Source organism: Petromyzon marinus, chromosome 21 (genome assembly GCF_048934315.1).
Source record: "Petromyzon marinus isolate PM22_M1 ecotype Great Lakes invasive population chromosome 21, UKy_Petmar_22M1.pri1.0, whole genome shotgun sequence".
NCBI lineage: Eukaryota > Metazoa > Chordata > Hyperoartia > Petromyzontiformes > Petromyzontidae > Petromyzon > Petromyzon marinus.
Genome location: NC_133687.1, coordinates 9,353,710 through 9,366,643, shown reverse-complemented (window position 1 = coordinate 9,366,643; position 12,934 = coordinate 9,353,710).

Genomic DNA, 12,934 nt, shown 5'->3' with positions numbered 1-12,934 from the left:
TGGACGGACTCAGTGAGGCTTCCACAGGGAAATGCGGGGCAGTATTTGGACTACTACTACTACTACGACTACCGTATTCTCCTGGATTATAAGATGTTCATGAAAGTAAGACGCACCCCCGAACCCGTGTCAATGTATTCGTATAGATCTGGTCGCACACACGCACGTACATACTGACCGGATTTTAAGACATCCCCCACACCACCACCCGCATCCCATTAACGTTTGATTTAAATTACGAATGGAAAATCTTTTTGAGCATCTTCTAATTCCGGAGAATATTGTACTTTCTTGATTTGAAGCTTTCGTTACTTTTGCTCGTTGGTTCTTTCGGTAAAGTCACGTACTTGAGCAGTTTTTTTTCTTGCCGTGGTTGTCCCACCTGATGACGATTGCTTGTGTTGTGATCGAAAGGTCGTGATCTATTATATTTTCTACCTACGTGACTTTACCGAAAGAACCGGAGAATACGGTGCTTTGTTCCGTGTTCTCGGGGAAAGTTGCGGCCAAAAATGGAAAAAAAAATAACTCTGCCTTTGGACAGTTTGACCATCCCACTGTGACCGAACGTTGCGACAACGTTCTGGGTCTCTCTCCGTCTTTGCCCCGGCGAACTTCACCCCGACGTGAGCGATAGGCGCGTCGGTAAATGATCACCGAAAATCCGGCGAAACGAAGCTGCGTTTTCCGAAGAACGTGCAAATTTGACCCTTAAACTATTAGCCCTGGGCAAACCTCGTCATCATTAACATCCGTCTAAAACGTAGGAGGCTTTCGCGACCAGTATTTATTCATAATAAAGGCTTTTGGGTTTGATCGCGTAAGTCTAAATGTGTCGCAACCCTCCACCACCCGACACGGCCCGTAGACGCTGGTTATAATTACCCAGCAAAACGTCGTATGCTACTCAAATTCTAAACGTTGTGGATTCACTCTTTAATCACACCGGTGGGCTAATTGGTGTTTTGTTAACGTGACACATTTTGTACTGATTGGTTCGTGTCGGGTGGTGGAGGGTTGCGACGCATTTATGATAACGCGATAAAACCCAAACGCCTTTATTATGAATCGTTAACATCTTCAGCCATGTGTGTAAGTTGAACTTCATTTTGCACCGTACGTCGCTAACCGCGCTAACCAAGCGATAGAAGTTGTGTTCATCTCTCCGTTGGCTGCCCCGATCCAACAGTGGAATATATGTTTCACACGTCGGCTTTCGCGACTTTGTTATGGAGTTGTATATCTAGATGTACATGCACCTACCCCAAAAGACAGTGAGCAGTTGAGCCCCGCTGCCCACTGATGCTCGCCGTGGACCGGATTCGAACTGGGGTGCTTGTTGTTCTAGATTTGAAGCTTTCGTGACCGCAAGGATTCATACTCTTTGCTTTTTTTTTTCGGTAAAGTCACGTAGGTAAAATAAAATGAAACAATTAAATCACGACGTTTCGGAGGCAACACAAGCTTCCGTCTTCCGTCTTGCGTTGCCTCCGAAACGTCGTGATTTAATTGCTTTATTTTATTTTACCTACGTGACTTTACCGGAAAAAAAAACCAAAGAGAGTGCTTGTTGTTGTTTGGTGCGTTGTTGGTGTGTTATTGGTGTGTTATTGGTGTGTTGCTGGCACTGTGCGCGAACGAAGCACTGATGTCTAGGGCACTTCCACCAGCCCCGTTGCCCGGTGTGTGCGGGCCAGAGGTCTTCCTTCATCCAGCAGTGGATTGAGCAGAACGATTCACGGTATGAAAAAAATAAGAATGTTTTTTTTTGCCGCTTCTGACAATGAAACAGGAGGTGTTAAGCTGCTCAAACACCAAATTGAAACCTTTTTGCGAGGAACCGTGTCTGCATTAACCGCACAAAGTACTTGTGGTGAACATGCAAACAAAATCATGCTCTAGTAATATTTGACGCATTGTCAGAGACATCAGCCTTCTTTAGGGCCGAGCCTCACCAGTGTCAGACCAGAGAACGCCTTTTGTCTCTTACCAGAGCAGTTGTTTTGTTTGCGCGTTCACCACAAATACTTTGTGTGGTTAATGCAGACACGATTCCTCCCAAAAAGGTTTCAGTTTGGTGTTGGAACATCTTAACAACTCTTGTTTTATTGCGAGAAAGGGTTAAAAAAAACTAGTTTTATTTTTTCATACTTTGATACTGCCGAGGCAATCAAAATAACAAGAAGAGGATTTTAAAAAAAATTCAAATTCGGTAAAAGTAAAAAAACACACACACCCCTCAATATTTCCAGAGCCCCAACGCACGTGGTGCATACGAGACGGCGGTGTTCACTCGGAAACAGTTCCTTAAAGAGTCGCTGCTTTTGTGTAGTGTCGACCTGAGTTGCCCTCTGTACCCAGTCAATGCACCCAGAGAGACAGAGAGAGAGAGAGGTAGGTGAGACAAAACGTGCTCGCTTCATCAATCCGACGCCGACCAGCGCGGTGAAGTATGGTCAAACCACCCTGAAACCTCCCCCCGCCGCCTCTAACCCGAACTGTGACCAAGGCTTACGCAATGGTGTGGACTGCGTCCTCCAAGCTGTACGCTGCGCCCTGGACGATTATTTGGAGTAAGGGGGGAGAGGGGGAAGAGGGGGAGGAGGAGGAGGAGGAGCCGTATTCTGACTCTTGCAAGGCTTTCGTGAATTTCAAATTTCCCGGCGCTCGCGTTTTGCTCCAGGTGTCGCCTGACGTTGGGGCCTCGTTTTGTTTTAAAGCGTTTTAAAAACTTTGACTGAAAACTTTCGTGACTGCAGGGATTCATGTTCTATGGTTCTTTCGGTAAAGTCACGTGGATAGAAAAAAATAACAATTATACTTACACTCCACCACCCGGCACAGCCAATTAACTAAGGGATTTGTCACGTAAACAAAACGCCAATTAGTTACTACTTCAGCCCACCGGTGTGTTGGAGAGTAAATCCACAGCATTTACAATTTGAGTATTACGACGTTTCGCTGCTCATTACATTCAGCATCATCGGGCGGTGATTGACTCATTGGCTCTGTCGAGTTGTGGAGGGTTACGACACATTTATACTTTTATTATGATCTCTATAAAGCGCTGTATGAATGTAATTATTATTCTTATAAAGAGGGGCACACATATCTGACTCAAGATAACTATGAACGGAACGAAAAACTCACGCACTACAAGTTTGCGAATCAAGAGAATGTGTATAGGAGTCTGTTCTCCGATCAAGCAGGATTTGCGTCCTTCCTGAAGAACGGCGCGTAATGGAGCAAACGCGTTATAATAAATAATATAGAATCTTGATTTGAAGCTTTCGTGACTGCAGGAATCCATACTCTTTGGTTATTTCGGTAAAGTCACGTACGTAGAAATACAATAAATCACGACGTTTCAGGCGCAACACAAGCGTCCGTCATCAGGTGGGAAAGCATGGCTCTGCTGCTGATGCAGACTGTTTAAAGGTTTGAAATGGGTGTAGCCCAAGGGTTATAAAGGAGTGGCTGGGTCTAGTGATGCTAATGTGAGAAATTAGCATGCAACTGGGTACGGAAGTGGCTATGTTAAAGTGAGAGAATAGCATGAAATAACGGCTAACTAACTGTAATGTATTCCATCATACCTACCTACGTCAGCTGTTATTTCATGATATTCTCTCACCTTACCATAGCCACTTCCGTGCCCAGTTACATGCGAATTTCTCACATTAACATCATGCTAATTTCTCACATTAACATCACTAGACCCAGCCACTCCTTTATAACCCTTGGGCTACACCCATTTCACACCTTTTAAAACAGTCTGCATCAGCAGCAGAGCCATGCTTTCCCACCTGACGACGGACGCTTTGTGTTGCGCCCGAAACGTCGTGATTTATTTTAATTTTATACCTACGTGACTTTACCGAAAGGAATAATACAGAGCGAAGCAACAGTCCGCGATAACGCGTGAGATGCGTACGCGGGCGGACTAAAGACTGAGGCACGTGGGTAGCATCCAGAAGCATCCCAATGCCCTGTGCGATGCTCCGCCGAAGAATCCGTACGCAACCCAATTGTTCCTACTCGCGCTGCGACGTACGGAGCTCCGTTCACTCGATCGCGTCATATCCGCTTGGCATCCGCGTTATATCCGCTTGGCATCCGCGTTATAAGGACAAAATGTGTTCTATCATTTCGTAGCGTTACATCCAATTCGCGTTGTGGAAACCCCGCGGCGTTATGGCAGAGCAGACCGTACGTCTCGCAAACCAGTGGAAAGGAGATTGAGCCGGATTTAATCGCTGGTGGCTGAACTCCAGATTCGAGACCGAGGTCCCGGCAGTCGAACCCCCTGAGCCATCCATGCCCACCTCGATTTAAGATTCCTCAGGAAGGATATCAACCGAGATGGACGATGGGCTGAGAGTCAAACCCATTTACGGGACTATCATTGACTCGTCATCAGCAGCAGCAGCAGCAGCAGCAACTTATCATAGCCAATTAAGATTGCATCGATATGGCCCTGTGTCTCAAAGGAGTTTTCATAATGGCTTTGTCACAGCACTGAACCAAGTCCAGCCGACCGTGATTAAAGAGGGTGCTTCGTTAAGTTCAGTGAGTTCATGAACTCAGCCTGGTCACCCAAATATTTTCCATAAATAAGCAGTCAATACATGAGAATAGGTTTTCCCCTTTTTTTCCGGCAACAAAACAGGAAGCAGTCAATACACCCGCGTTTATGTCTGTCCCTCCATATATATGAAGAAAAACGTATTTTCATTCTCTTCATGTCAACCGCAAGGCCCCCTGGGAGTGCATACTTTACTTTCAGAAGCATCGCTTCAACGCATACAACCTCGGGACCTGTTTGGACCATTCAGTGTCTCATCAGTAGCGTCAGGCTTTGCCTTCAATCACTGGTGGGCGACCTGTCAACATGTTATCGGCAAGGAATCCTGCCGTTAAAATAATGTGTCCACGATGAGACGTTTGTTGTCACTTTCCTACGGCCAGAAAACGGTGACGGCTCGTGACATGGACCACTAGGCGGGGAACGCGGACGTACGAGCGAGTAGTGGATCACCCCGTGTGACGGAGACTTCACGGTACTGCTGCATAGTATTTCGTAGTATTTCGTTAATTTTTTTAAAGCAAAATGATACGTATATACTTAGCAGTGGCGGCTCGTGACACGTCCACTTGGTGGGGCTGTTGTGAGTGACCTCTGAAAAGGCGGTGTTCGAGTTAAGAAAAAACCTCGTCGTGTTATTGACCTTCCCGTGAAAGTGATATAACTGTGTTATCTACCAACGCTCGGCATTCATAAACAATACGACAACAATACAACAAAGGACTCAAATGCTGTCCCCATGACCCTCAGGTCCACACCACACAACCTTCTAGAGTCGTGAGCTGCTGCTATATTTGCAGAGTGCAAACCATCGTCTCATTACAGCCACGGGCGCCTTTTTCACCGCCCTGAATCTTTTTCTTCATCATTACCATCATCATTACAAAGCATCCGTGGATCAATCCACTGCTGGATGAAGGCCTCCTGGCCCAGAGCCATCGCCATCTCTCACGGTTGCTACCATGCGTAACGACCCACGACCGATACTCAAATCTCGAAACGCGATCTATGATTCGTCGTGCCCAAAGCTTCCCCCATAATTGGTCTCCTGCCATAATTTGCCACTAAAGCCACCCCCACGCTTCAACAAATCAAATCCCAGTGTTGTTCCTTTGCGGGCCAGACAGCCGCTGATTTTTTTTTGTTTGCGATTTAAAAAAATGAACATAACGGACGGTTGACCTCGTGGTTTCCGGCACCTCCGTTTAGCACGGGTGGCTACGTACGGTGCGAAAGAAGTTCAACGTACATACACACACACACTAGGTCAGGGTTACGGAGTTTGTAACGAGCAATCGGCTTCCAGTCCCTGTGAGTGATCTCGGCCGCTCAACCCTCCAGGGCAGTGCTCATTGTGAGTGTGTTTTATATCGGCCGTCTTCGTCATACGGTTGATGATGTTGGTGCCGCGCAACAGCTGTGATATCACGTCGTGGTGGCTGATTGAGCCACCTCAGGAGTCGGCGGCCAATACAACAAGAAGATATATATTTTATGCGAATTCGGTATCAATATATCTATATAAAACTGTCAAAAATTCAAGGTGTCGCAATGCAACTGTGTGGGTGAATACGAGACCGTGGTGGGTCCTTAATAACGGTCACACGAAGCCAGTTCCTGAACAGAGCCTGCCGCACGCGACTCCCGAGCCGAGGGTTCTGACCCCTGAGCCAGATGATTCCGTCCGCGGAGTAGCGGGGTTGGTGCATCATCACCATCATCACCATCGTCGTCGTTGTGGTGGTGGTGGTGGTGATGCCTCCTCCTTCGTATGCGTAAATTACAGATTGAGTCGTAGGCATTGAGTCGTAGGCATTGAGTCGTAGGCATTGAGTCGTAGGCATTGAGTCGCAGGCATTGAGTCGTAGGCATTGAGTCGTAGGCATTGAGTCGTAGGCATTGAGTCGCAGGCATTGAGTCGCAGGCATTGAGTCGTAGGCATTGAGTCGCAGGCATTGAGTCGTAGGCATTGAGTCGTAGGCATTGAGTCGTAGGCATTGAGTCGCAGGCATTGAGTCGCAGGCATTGACTCGTAGGCATTGAGTCGTAGGCATTGAGTCGCAGGCATTGAGTCGCAGGCATTGAGTCGCAGGCATTGAGTCGTAGGCATTGAGTCGCAGGCATTGAGTCGTAGGCATTGAGTCGTAGGCATTGAGTCGCAGGCATTGAGTCGTAGGCATTGAGTCGTAGGCATTGAGTCGTAGGCATTGAATCGCAGGCATTGAGTCGTAGGCATTGAGTCGCAGGCATTGAGTCGCAGGCATTGAGTCGCAGGCATTGAGTCGCAGGCATTGAGTCGTAGGCATTGAGTCGTAGGCATTGAGTCGTAGGCATTGAGTTGCAGGCATTGAGTCGTAGGCATTGAGTAGTAGGCATTGACTCGTAGGCATTGAGTCGTAGGCATTGAGTCGTAGGCATTGAGTCGCAGGCATTGAGTCGTAGGCATTGAGTTGCAGGCATTGAGTCGTAGGCATTGAGTCGTAGGCATTGAGTCGTAGGCATTGAGTCGCAGGCATTGAGTCGTAAGTTGTCACGGTCTGTCTGGGTGGCCACGACGTCTTGCCCAGTGTTCTGCGTCTCGTCGGGACTACATCCCGTGGGGGGATTTTGAGTGAAGCGTTTGAAGACCGAAACAAGGAGAGGGGATTTCTCCACAACTCTGGCTGTCGCCTGATGATGCCGGTTGCAATTACCGGCGAAACGTCGTACTCGAATTGTAAACGCTGTTGTGGGTTTACTCTCCAACACACCGGTGTGCTGTAGTAGCGACGAATTTGGCACGTTTTGTTCACGTGACAAACCTTACTAATTGGCTGTCTCGGGTGGTGGCGGGTTTAATGGCACATTTATATATTTACATAATCTAATCCCCGCCCAAAATATTCCTCTATTATGAAGTGTAATAGTTATTAAATATTGATGTGAGGGGCATGCAATTTACGCACACCACACAGATATGATCGTGTCAGCCAATCAGTGAACGGACTAAATGTCAATGACCATGTTTGGTCCTGCGCAGTGCACTGCAGTCTCCAATGACGTTACTGTAGATCTCTGTGTGAGTCTATGGTTCTCTATGTGAGTCTATGGGTCTCAGTGTGAATCTATAGATCTCTGTGTGAGTCTATGGGTGTATATCTGAATCTATGGGTCTCAGTGTGAATTTATAGATCTCTCTGTGAGTCTATGGGTGTATATGTGAGTCTATGGGTCTCAGTGTGAATCTATAGATCTCTGTGTGGGTCTATGGGTGTATATCTGAATCTATGGGTCTCAGTGTGAATCTATAGATCTCTGTGTGAGTCTATGGGTGTATATGTGAGTCTATGGGTCTTAGCGTGAATCTTTCGCCCTATCTGTGAGTATATGGGTGTATATGTTAATCTATGGGTCTCAGTGTGATCTATACATTTATATGTGAGTCTATGGGTGTATATGTGAGTCTATGGGTCTCAGTGTGAATCTATAGATCTATGTGTGAGTCTATGGGTGTATATGTTAGTCTATGGGTCTTTAGTGTGAATCTATAGATCTCTGTGTGGGTCTATGGGTGTATATCTGAAACTATGGGTCTCACTGTGAATCTATAGATCTCTGTGTGAGTCTATGGGTGTATATCTGAAACTATGGGTCTCACTGTGAATCTATAGATCTATGTGTGAGCCTATGGGTGTATATGTGAGTCTATGGGTCTCAGTGTGAATCTATAGATCTCTGTGTGGGTCTATGGGTGTATATCTGAAACCTTGGGTCTCACTGTGAATCTATAGATCTCTGTGTGAGTCTACGGATTTCCATTTCCCGCAGAGACACAGAGAAGCACCCAACTTACACGCAACTCCATCATGCAACACCACAAGCACAACAACAACAGCAGCTGCAACCGGAGCTCACTCAAATTGGCCACAGAGAAAGTGAAATGGAATGTTTAAAAAAGTTGAACATAATTTTTTTAGCCTCTCTCTTTTTGGCCACACACAAAAAAAAGACCAAGATCCCCCGTATAGCCTCAACATACCGTTGGGGCAAGTGCGGTTAGCGAGCAGCACCTACGAAGACAGCCACGACACACGACGGGGTGGGTGACCAGCACCACGCCTAGCCACCTTTGTCTCCCAAGTGACGACTTTTACACACCGCACCAGCTCCTCGCTTCCGGCTGAGTCGACCTAGGGGAGGCCCAGGACCGGTTGAAATAACGGTCACTCGTGTTGACCGTGAGCGATAATCGAACTCGGGTCGCGCACACACACACACAAAGATCTCCCGAATAGCCTTTAACAGACTGTTGGGGCAAGTGCCGTTAGCGATCACATATTAAGGCTGGAACGGTACACGAGGACACACACACACACACAGAGTCACGTGCACACAGGCACGCAGCTCTCTTTCTATACACACCCTGCAGAATCCTGGCCGTGTCGCACGTATCCTTCTGTGGAGGAAAGATGCCACCGCTGTGGAATGTTGAAATCGTTTTGTTTGGCCGTTGCACCTCCTTCACGAAGCACCGCCGTTTGCTGTCCGAGGCACGAGGCAGTGGTTTTCGCCGTGTAAGTTTTCTGCAATTATTGATGTTAACATTTTTTTTTTATGGAAGTCGCTACGTGCTTGTTGATTTCGTAACGTCACAGGCAGTCGCACTTTGGTCTTCAGGTTGATAGATGGTGCTAGTGGTGGTGATCATGTTGATGGTGGTGACAGTGATGATGGTGGTGACAGTGATGATGGTGGTGACAGTGATGATGGTGGTGACAGTGATGATGGTGGTGACAGTGATGATGGTGGTGACAGTGATGATGGTGGTGACAGTGATGATGGTGGTGACAGTGATGATGGTGGTGACAGTGATGATGGTGGTGACAGTGATGATGGTCAGAGTTTGCGTGTTTCTCAATGAGTGGTGGCACCCTGCGCTACGAAACCGGCGACCCGAGTTCAGTGACGATTATCTGAACAGGTCCTGGGTCTCCCCTAGATCAACTCAGCCTCAAATGAGTACCTGGTGCGGTGTGTAAAAACATTGCCATTTGGGAGACAAAGGCGGCCAGGCGTGGTGTTGGCCACCCACCCCCTCGTGTGCCGTGTCGGCCTTCGTAGGTGCTACTCGCTAACAGCACTTGCCCCAAGAGTCTGTTGAGGCTATAGGGGGGATCTTTGTCTTTGCTTCTCAACGAGTGGTGGCGCAGCGGTCAGCGCGCTGCGCTACGAAACCGGCGACCCGAGTTCAGTGACGCTTATCTGAACCGGTCCTGGGGCTCCCCTAGGTCGACTCAGCCTCAAATGAGCATCTGGTGCGGCGTGTAAAAACATCGCCACTGGGGAGACAAAGGCGGTCGGGCGCGGTGCTTGCCACCCAACCCCCTCGTGTGCCGTGCCGGCCTTTATAGGTGCTATTCGCTAACAGCGTTTGCCCCCACACACAGCCTGCTCAGGCTAAAGAGGGGATATATTTGCCTTCCTACGTACGGTGTGTTTACGTGTGCTTGCTGTTCCCACTCTGTGCACCATTCAAACGCCCATATTTGGTCGCGAGAAAGCCACGGCCTCTGCGTTGAACTCTCCTCTTCTCCCTCGCTCGCTCGCTCTCTCTCTCTCGTGTGGAAATGTCGGGGTGTGTGCCACACGCGTGGTCGTGGAGTTTTTTTTTGGAGTCGATGTCTCCCACGCGTCCGATTGCCGGCGTGTGTTTTTTCGTGTGCGGGGGAGGGGGGGGGGAGCGGTGGCGCAGTGGTTAGCGCGCTGAACTTCGAACACCCTGCAGTCCCGAGTTCGATTCCCGCTCACGGCTGGCCAACACCGGTGACGGTGACCTGAACCGGTCCTGGGCCTCCCGTATGTATGTACCGTATGTTGAACTTTTTTCGCGTCGTACGTAGCCAACCGTGCTAATCTAAACTAAACACAAAAAAAGCAGTTGTAAAGAAATACGTATACAACCTAGATGATTTAAAAGCGCATAGTTCCAGTGACTTCCTAATATCGGAAGGAAGGAGCGTTCCAGACGGCCGCAGAAGCGCGTCTGAAAGCGCCGCGCGATGCGGTGACCTCTGTCTTTGTTCGACGGTTCGTCAAAAGCCGCTGCCGCTGCTGCGAGGATGACCGGAGTTGACGTGGCGAAGCTTTATCCTCCTTTACGAGATCAGAAAGGTATTGTGGTTCATTTGTGCCGAGCACCTTGTGCGTGTGATGAGCAACCCGGAAGGCGATGGAGCTCGGCGAGCACCGGACGGACACGGTCAGATCTTGCAGGTACCCGTCACGACCACGTGGCAACGAATTGTATATTTGTTCACGCTTAAAAGCTTGCCATAGTTTTTTGTTTGTTTGCCAGACGTTCCGTAGAGTCGCGAGTTGCAATGTTTCGAGCCTTGTCGATACTACGCTACACGCCACCGTGTTGGCTGTTGTCACGGATCGATAGCGGTAGCGGTCGAACGTGTCGTAGAGCCTCTGGTACGTATATATTTTTTTTTTTTTAAAACTTTGCATTGGTGGCAACGCGCTGGCAGGAAAACACGGAGAGGGCCCGGTGAGAGACATGGGACATGGGAGTCGCATCCGGCTCCCGTTTTCTCTCTCTCGCGCTCCCTTGCCCGGGAACGCCGACAAAGGTCCCGCAATTAGCTCGGTGCAGCGACGAGGAGGGGAAGGGAATTGTCTTACTCTCTGAGGGATCGAATCTTTGAGGTTTTTTTTTTCTTCAAAGAAGATTCATGGGAATATGTCAGTTTCGGTCGTTAGCTTCTTAATTTGCTTGTCCCGGTTAGGGTTGAGGTGGCAGTGTGTTGATTAGGGCGGTCCAGACCTCCCTTTTCCTACTACACTACACTATACACTACTACACTACTATACACTACACTATACACTACTATACACTACACTATACACTACTATACTCTACTATACACTACACTATACAGTACTACATTCTTACACACTACACTACACACTACACTATTATACACTACACTATACACTACTACACTACACTATACACTACTATACACTACTATACACTACACTACACACTACTATACACTACTACACTACACACTACACTATTATACACTACACTATACAGTACTACACTCTTACACACTACACTATACACTACTATATATTACTACACTACACACTACACTATTATACACTACACTATTCACTACTACACTATACACTACTACAGTACTATACACTACTATACACTACACACTACTATACACTACTATACACTACACTATACACTCTTACACACTACACACTACACTATTATACACTACACTATACACTACTACACTACACTATACACTACACTATACACTACTATACACTACACTATACACTACACTATACACTACTATACACTGCACTATACTGTACAGTACTACACTCTTACACACTACACTACACTATTATACACTACACTATACACTACTACTACACTACACTATACACTACTATACATGGACTCTGGCTCTTCATGGGTAATTGCCAGGCGTTCCCGGTGAAGCCGAGCGATGTCGTCCCGCCAGCATGCCCTGGTGCCGGCCACGTGATTCAACGTAAAGCGCTACGGCTACGTTACTCGATCCGGCACTCGCTGAATCATCACTCCAAGTCACTCGCATGACCGGCCGCCAGTCTCCTCCGTGTCGCTCTGTTATCGCTGCTGCTACTGCTGCTGCTACCGTGGTCGATACCGTTCCCACGAACTGCGCTCATTGATTCCTCCACCCGTGTTTACTGTCGAGGACTCGTGCTGCCAGACTGACTGCTGCTTAGTCTCACCCGCGCTGCCGATGGCCTGGGTTTGATTCCGCGACCTCGGGTGAGTCGACCTTGGGCGAAATCGAACTCGGATAGATCGCTTGGTTGCAGCAGTAAGTCGGCCACTACGCGTACAATGGCTCCTCCCCACACACGTGAAGACACACACACACACACTCTCTCACACACTCTCTCTATCTCGCACACACACTCACACCACTCTAACCCCACTCCCCCCAACCATCTACCCACAAAGACAAAGATCCCCCGTATATACCTGACCGACTGTTGGGGCAAGTGCTGTTCAGCGAGCACCTATGAAGGCCGGCACGGCACACGAGGTGGTGGGTGGCCAGCACCACGCCCGGCCGCCTTTGTCTCCCCAGTGAGTCGGGCTCGCAGAAGCGGCAACAAACGGCGCCGGTTGAAAATGTCCCCGAGTAGAACGAACGTGGCTTGGAATCGAACCCACGCGGGCTCCTTGCGGGGTCGTTTATTGTTGAGGTTCAGGAGGACGAGGGTGGGGGGGTGGTGATACTCGCACGCAAAAGCAGACAAAGGTCACGGACCTTTTTGGGG